At 43.1% G+C, this 7,871-nt stretch overlaps 1 pseudogene; it reads right to left on the reverse strand.

Moving 5' to 3' along the window:
- Positions 1-2,262: 2,262 nt before the first annotated feature.
- On the reverse strand, positions 2,263-3,104 carry LOC128109349 (replication protein A 32 kDa subunit-like; annotated as a pseudogene).
- Positions 3,105-7,871: the final 4,767 nt, after the last annotated feature.

Below are 7,871 nucleotides of genomic sequence, written 5' to 3' on the forward strand. Positions count from 1 at the left end.
GTGGCTGGCCAGTTAGAATGGGAGGAGAGCTCTCTCCCCTCTGTCTGCCTACACTTTGTGTGACTTTCAGTAACTAGTGCCAGTGTCAGCAAGAGCTGAGAGCTGGGCTGCAGATGTACCCAGACCACATCTCTATATTTTATATTTCCCAAGACTGACCCATGTGCAGCACATCTTCATTCTGAGATGGGTTTGCTTAGCATACAGCCAGGTAGATAGACACATTGTGAGTTGTCGAGATCTGGAAGAATTACGAACTCTAGCAGAAATAGCCAACTAAGGAATAGCTAAGGCATGCTTTCCTTCCTCCATCCCCCACCAGCATTGCTGGGTGTGTGCATCTTCAAGCTCACAGGAACAATCATGCATGCCATACATTCTCCTCTTTTTATGGCTCTTATTGGTATAGCAGCATTACTCAGGCTCGGCTGTCCCATCTACAAAGCCGATTTCTTTTTCATCTCTGTTTATATGGATATCGTTTGAAGAACTATCCTCCACTCCTGCTGTCAGCTCCCATTCTGCACTTCACATATTATGAACTTATTTAAACAGAAATCTTTCTCTCTGGGTGTGTGTCTTTCCCATCTGCTTCTCCCCTGCCCCATCCTAGCAATTCTCATTTTGCAGCAATCCTGTGATATCATTCATTGTTACTCTTTATTGCCTAAACTGCTTCTGTCCCTTTCAGAATGCAAGGGGGTGGGGATAAAGAGCACTGTGATTGACATTCAGGGCAATGCTTCTTACCTCCAATATTTCTAGAAGTGCTGCATCAATATTTAAGAGCAAAGATCTCACCGATGACTATACTTCATATGTGTAGGATGATTTGCAGTTGGTTTTGAAATGTACTTTAATTTTAGGGAGTTTGGGAGGCAGGGGGAAAAGTGTGGCTTATTATCCAGCTTGTTCTAACTGTCCAGACTCCAGGTGCATATTGTGTTGAGCGGTGTCTGGGTGTTCAGCTTCCCTGTTCGTATGCCCCTTAAATGTGTCTTCTGAATGTTAGACTCACATGTGGTAGGGATTGTTTAAAGATGGTTCTTATTTTACTAACCAGCTGAAATATGTTGAAGCAAGCTTGTCTCTGAATGTGAATGTATTTTTAGGTTAGGTTATTTTCTCGTGGTTTCTATTAGTTCAGAGACTGTATTCTGTTTCTTGCATCCAGGATAAATGTTACAAACCCTCCAGTTCTGTCTCCTAGTTCTGTCCAGTTCATGTAAATGTGTTGGGACAAAGAAGAAGATCCATCTACCCAGGGTGAATGTTCCCCCTTTCTACAGCAGTCTCATCCAGATGACGGGTCCAGAGCCTTCTGTGTCCTCATGAGGCCAGCTGATATGTATGAGGAGAAATTAGTCTTTGGGGTCTTTGAGGAAGCATGGGTAGATGCCACACTCTGGTAGCAGTTTCACAGGTCACTGCATCTGTGTTACACATGGCGTTCCTGGCTCAACTCTTACAAACAGGCCACTTTCTTACCTATAAAGAAGAGATTAAGTAGAGGATTATCCCACCGGGCACTGGACCTTGAGTTGAGAAACACCTTAATAATTAGAAATCTTTTCAAGTGTCAATGGGCCTATATTAAAACTGCCTCATGTATAAAGAACATTACCAAAGCATCACCTATCCTGACTAATGCTGAGCTGGACTTTACAGCCCACAGCATATTAAGGCTCTTGCTCCTTTTTTCTTGCCTTGAGAAAAGTAAAGAAGTTCCAAATACCCCCCCACCCCAGTAGAACTGTTTTCTTAAATATACAGACACATACATTTTCCAAAAATTGTAGCAACATTTCTTCTGTATTCTGCCCTGTGAGGCTATCACGTCAGAACCGTGTTCACATAAACCCACTTTCAGCCATAGGCAAGACAAGAAGGGAAGCAAAGTGCAGTTTGAAAAGTAAAGCTACAGACCCGGCATGGGAAGCAAAAGTAGGTGGTCCTTATCTGGCTCTCAGCCCACAGGACCTAGTATTGTTCATCATCCCAACAGGATGCCCTTCAAGAACAGAAGCTTCCAAGCATTAAGCATCCCTGCCTCACTCTCTTAGTAGCATCCCTTTTCCAATCCTGTTCATCCTGGGGTTCTAACTAGCTTATTTGGAACTTCTGTTATGGAATTGCAGCCTGGTTTACTCCTTGCCTACTGACAACCTCCCTTTGAACCTTGATACAACAAAACAGAAAGCAGTAAGTTTCAAGAGGATGTCAGTTGAGATCTTCTATTTGAAACCTCCTTCTTAGAAGTCACTATCCAAACCTGCACAGCTGGAGACAACAGATGAGGGAAACAAGTCCAGCTGGAAATACCTCAGGTATCCAAAGAGCTCCGGTTGCACCTGTGGAGTTAAAGTGATTATCATCCACAGTAGAATAAAGGTGTCCTTCATTGCTCAGAAAATCCATTGCTTGCTTGCTTGAGGTTATAGGTGTGTGCCAGAGCTGGTTCCTAAGATCCTTAAAGTTCAGTCCTTCTGGTTTTGAGAAGCTTTAATCAAATCCAGCACTTGGTTTGGGGCCATAGTGTGGCCATTTGCTGGCATGAAGTTATCCCCCTGCTCCTGCCAAAGTTCCCTGAGTTCACCCACTCCTGGGTTGCTGCTAGATGTTCTTCCTGCCAAGCATCATGTACGAGTTGATTGCTTCCAGAATATGTGTGGCAAACTCATTCATTTCTTCCAGGGGAATAATCTTTTTATTCTGTGAAGACCTGAGAGGGCCAGCCACTTTCACGTATGTTTCAGGAGGAATCACAATGTTTTCACCACTGGCATCATGTGTGTCAGCCCACTGGTAAATATCCATGGGCACAGCCTTTTTAGCTTCTATTTTGTAAACAATATTAGTTGGAGCTTTTTCTGTATATCTGATTATTCCCAAAGTAGTGACCTGTGAAACCTCAACATTCCCAGTTTTAAATACTTCATCAGTGAGGGTAGCAGAAAGCAGCTGAGATATGGTACAGGGCACAGTGTGGTGGGCTCCTGTGCTTCGTTTCTTTTCTACTTAGAAGGACCTGACGGTCCCAGACTGTATGTGCAGGCTCCTCCATAGGTGGAGGTGCTGTAGCTTTGGCATCTGCTATTCCACATTGTAGTCTAGGTTCCCCTGAGAAAGTGGTCCAGAAAGTTCCAGTCCAACAGGCTGGGTGACTACCTCACCACTGTTTGCTACCCTGGTGTGGTGGTGGTTGCATAACTTCTTTACACGAGCATCTATAGCTATTTGTTTGTGATGATTTTGCAAGTAAGAATGAGCCCATGACTGTCTTCCAAGGTTCATTGCCACCCTGGGGAACTTCATTAAGCCAAAGGAAACTTCTCAGGGGCAGGTCAGAATTGGCAAAGGGTTAAACATTTTGAGGGTAGAAAACACTACACATACTACAAAAACAAGACCTTAAACCCCAAAGCAGACTCTCTTTTCTGGATACTTGTTTATCCTTTGGTAAGTCAGTCAGTAGCTTAGATCATGTAGAAGTAGGATTTGGGGACCTAGGAGGAAGTCAAATAGTTGGTCAAGGACAGCTCAGAATCTTGAGTTGAGGTGCAGAGTCCCCAGAATACCTTACCTATGTGGATCTCTGCTCACCCTGACACATACTTTCCAGTTGCCTTTGGGAGAAGCAGAACAGTTGACTACATGTGTCAACACTGCACTGGGTGATTCTGAGGGGCAGAGTTCTCCACTTCACTTTAAGAAACACTAGAGGGGAGTGGGGAGACAGAGTCACAGAGAGACACTCAGTTTTCTATCTTACGTCTCATCGCTGGCACTCCAGATGTCCTTGTGGGGTACACAGGGAAGACTTCTGATGGAGTTGAGAGCTAGATTGAGAACTGTCACAGTAAGGCATTGCCAACAGGCAGGAGCCCTTTCTTAATTAGATCTTGATTGGAAGTGGGGAGCTGGAGGGCACTAAATACCTCAAAGGAGAAACCAAGACAACTCAAAGACAAACTCCACTAACTTGAAGTATTGTTGAGGTTCAATCTTTGACAAGGAGTTAGTAGAGTTAGGGGAACAGAAAGGAACTGTGAGACAGATTGGGAAGAAGTCACCAGGAAATAAATGCTCAGGAGCTTTGAAAGACAGACAAAGAGATAAGAAGTGTGTGATTAAGAGGTGGATTTTCTGGTATGTTCTCTAGGTGCCTGTCTGCCCCTAGGACACAGAATCATGTGACATCTGTGGAGGATGTGATGGTAAAGTTAGCTTTAGGTAGAATGAACATGCGCCCTAGGGGTGTGTGTGTGTGTGTATGTGTGTGTGTGTGTGTGTGTGTAGGGGAGAGGGAGAGTTATTGGTTGTGTTTAACAGATCCTGGAGGAGAGAACAACCAGCCTGATCTCAGTTCAATGATGAGGACACTCTGTGAGTACCAAGACAGTGATGCCACTCTAGAATCAGCCTTAAGTATGGTTATTTGCTGTTGCTAAACTGATGATATCTATCTATCTATCTATCTATCTATCTATCTATCTATCTATCTATCTATCTATGTCAAGCCAGTCCATTGGCATGCAAGGTGCCTAGCTCTAATCTATTCTGATAATGACTTGAGTAAACACGTTGAGAATTTCTCACTCTTCCCTAAGAATGTACAATGGGGAAGGGAAGGGCCACAAGGCAGCCTTTTCATGATTAATCAAGGAATACAATTACATCATGGATTTATTCTTCTCATTTCCCCCATCTTTCACAGCTTTGGAATCTGAACTGGGCGTGGAAAGGATAGGGGCAGGAGACGGGAACTTGTTCTTGTAATTAAAAATTCTCTTTTTCACAAGATCTTGGTTGAACTGTCCAATGTCTGCATTAAACAAACATGAATTAAAGGACAGTCACATTGCCCACCCTTTCCAACGTCCATGCATATCCAGGCCTCCATGAACCAAGTCTTACAGGCAGCGTGTTCATCATCTTCTCCTTAAATGCTTGATTTTTCTTCCAGATTTATTCTCATGGATATCGGGTCACTGTGATGACTGCTGAAATAACACGTCTTTCTTGTGAAAGTTCAGCCTCTCTCTGTCAACTGCATTCCATTCCATTCGGTCCTGTTCCATTTTGTCCCCTTTTCCCTCTTCATTTTAGAAGGGGTCAGAACCCTGTGTAGAAGACAGAGCCCTCTGTGAATGCTCCAGGTCTCTCACCAAAGCTTCATTTTGGTGATTGGGTCAAATCTTTGTAAGTGCTTACTTACTTGCTTTAATCATCCTATCACCAACCCCTTTCCCAAGCTCTCTAACATTTGCCAACCTGGAATAAGTGCTGTGCACCCTCTTAGGAGGCTGGGGTCTGGATATATTGATAATGTGGGGGCATTACCAGAGGGAAATAGAAAGGAATGCCAGTCAAAGAAAATTTACAAGTACATGAAATATATTTATATTTCTCTCTTTATATCATCACTTCTCTCCCCTCATGTGGTTCCTTATGGGAACAACTTCCCTTTTCTTTTGGAGTCATAGACCACACACATTACCTTTCCACCATATGCCAGCACATGTGTGTGTGTGTGTGTGTGTGTGTGTGTGTGTGTGTGTGTGTGTGTGTGTATGCTCTGTGTAACCTCATCCAGGAGGAAGCCTGAACTTCCTTCTCATTCAGACACTTCTGCCCCACTGGCTCTCATTTCCAAGGCAAACACTGCTTAACTGATGAGCTAAAATATTCTTGAGGGAAAAAAAAGAGTGTGTCTTTTTCTCCTTGGACCTTTGGAATTTAGAAGGAGACTTTAGAAGTTATTGGACTCAAAGGAATGAATTTCATTTGGTGGAAATCTGGATGTCATGATAAAAATATTTTTAACTGTTTCTATCATTCAGTACCTATATATGTCACTCTTTGTTGTTGTTTCTAAGAAAAGTCAGTCTTGGGGGTCAGTGAGAGAGAAATTCTGATTACATGTGCCTGGAGTGGATTAGCAACTTCATTCATTTATAAAAACCTACAAGCATTGCTCATTCATCAGGAGGCATTAACTGAACGCCTACTGTTTTTCAGGCTACAAGAGATGCCTAGGATACAGATGATGAATAGGGCAATATGGCAGATAGTGAAAAGTGATGACCAGAGCTCACGTCCTGACTTCCTCTAGGCCAGGAACACTTGCCAACTCTTTCCCATCCATCAAAATGGGGAACAAAAAGAAGGGGGAAGATATAATATAATGCATACTTGAATGCAACCCATGCAACTCTCTGACTGTGGCCTGAGAAGAGGGTTGGAAAAGCAAGAAAAATACTTCAGTCAGAGAAAGCTGCTCAGCATATTTAGAAATCAGTTTCCATTTTAATAGCATGTGTCTTTTCCATGTCAAATGACATGTCTGGCAAACACTAGAAGGCAACACTTTTGGGGGCTTTAAGTGTCTCAACAATAGATGAAGCCGTCTTAAAGGGACCGATCACAAAGCCACTTAGCATCTGGCACTCTTGTCTCCATCCTGGTGGGGACAAGGGAAAAGAGTGCTGTAGCAGGAATCTTAAAAAGTTCTTATTAATAAGATCAAACCTGAGCCAGGTATTGGGGTGAATGTTGGAAGATCAGAAAAGCAGAACAAGCGACAGCCACCTCACCTTGCCAGTTTCTCAGCTGATCCTATTTCCTCAGACTGGAAACCTCTATGTTCTCATCCGGAATGAATCTCAGTTGAACTGTGCTGCTCAAAGCCTAAAAGCTTAACCAGTCCTAGTTCCTCCTCCTCACGCCTTATATACCTTTCTGCTTTCTGCCATCACTTCCTGGAATTAAAGGCTCACTTCTTGGGATTAAAGGCATGTGTCACCATGCCTGGCTGTTTCCAGTGTGGCTTTAAACTCACTGAGATCCGGATGGATCTCTGCCTCCCAAGTGATAGGATTAAAGGTGTGTGTGCCACCATTTTCTGGCCTCTATATCTAGTGGCTGTTCTGTTCTCTGACCCAAGATAAGTTTATTAGGCTACACAATATTTTTGGGAACACAATACCACCATAGAGTGCTTCCAAGTGGCAGTGTGAATTTGGCTCCTGTCTTGATGTGTGGGAAGACCTATTCACCATCTGACCTTACTAAGCCTGCATGAGGATGACTTCCCAAGTAAGAGTAGCACAGTTCATCATTACGCATAGACAGAGTTTCCACAGAAATCACAGCAGAGCACAAAACAAGGAATGGAAGGCATTCACAGAACCTGGGAACAACCAGTATTGCAGTGTGTGACTATCTGGTCTTTTAAAATTCACATGTGTGTGTCATGTGTGGTTGGCATTTTCTTTGGGCTGCCAACCAGTTCCCAAATAAAGTCACAGAGACTTACTATTATTTATGAATGCTTGGCCTTAACTTAGGCTTGTCCCACTAGCTCTCTTAACTTAATTTAACCTGTTTCTATTCATCTACATTTTGCCTGAGGGCTTTTTACCTTTTTTTCATTCTGTATGTCCTACTTTCCTGCTTCCTCCATGTCTGTCTGTCTGGCCCCTGGAGTCTCCTTAGCATCTCTTTTTCTTTCTTCCTTGAGCCTGAATTCCTCTCCTACTTACTCTCCCTGCCAGAAAGTTCTGCCTATATCTCCTTTCTTGCTACTGGCCACTCAGCTTTTTATTAGACCAATCAGGTGCCTTGGGCAGGCAAGATAAAACAGCAACACATCTTTACATAGTTAAACAAATGAACACATCTTTGCATACTCTAACAAATATTCTGCAACATGCATGAATGTGCATGTGCATGCATGTGTGTACATGCATGTGTGTGTTTAAAGCAAAGCTGAGATCAACTAAATATTTTTTAACCAATGTAGGCCTGGAGTTGTGGACATGTAGTTTCTGTGGATTCTGGGCTTAATTCTCTGCTCTTAACATCATGCA

Source organism: Peromyscus californicus, unplaced genomic scaffold (assembly GCF_007827085.1).
Source record: "Peromyscus californicus insignis strain IS unplaced genomic scaffold, ASM782708v3 Scaffold_14__1_contigs__length_90479793_seg_2, whole genome shotgun sequence".
Taxonomy (NCBI): domain Eukaryota; kingdom Metazoa; phylum Chordata; class Mammalia; order Rodentia; family Cricetidae; genus Peromyscus; species Peromyscus californicus.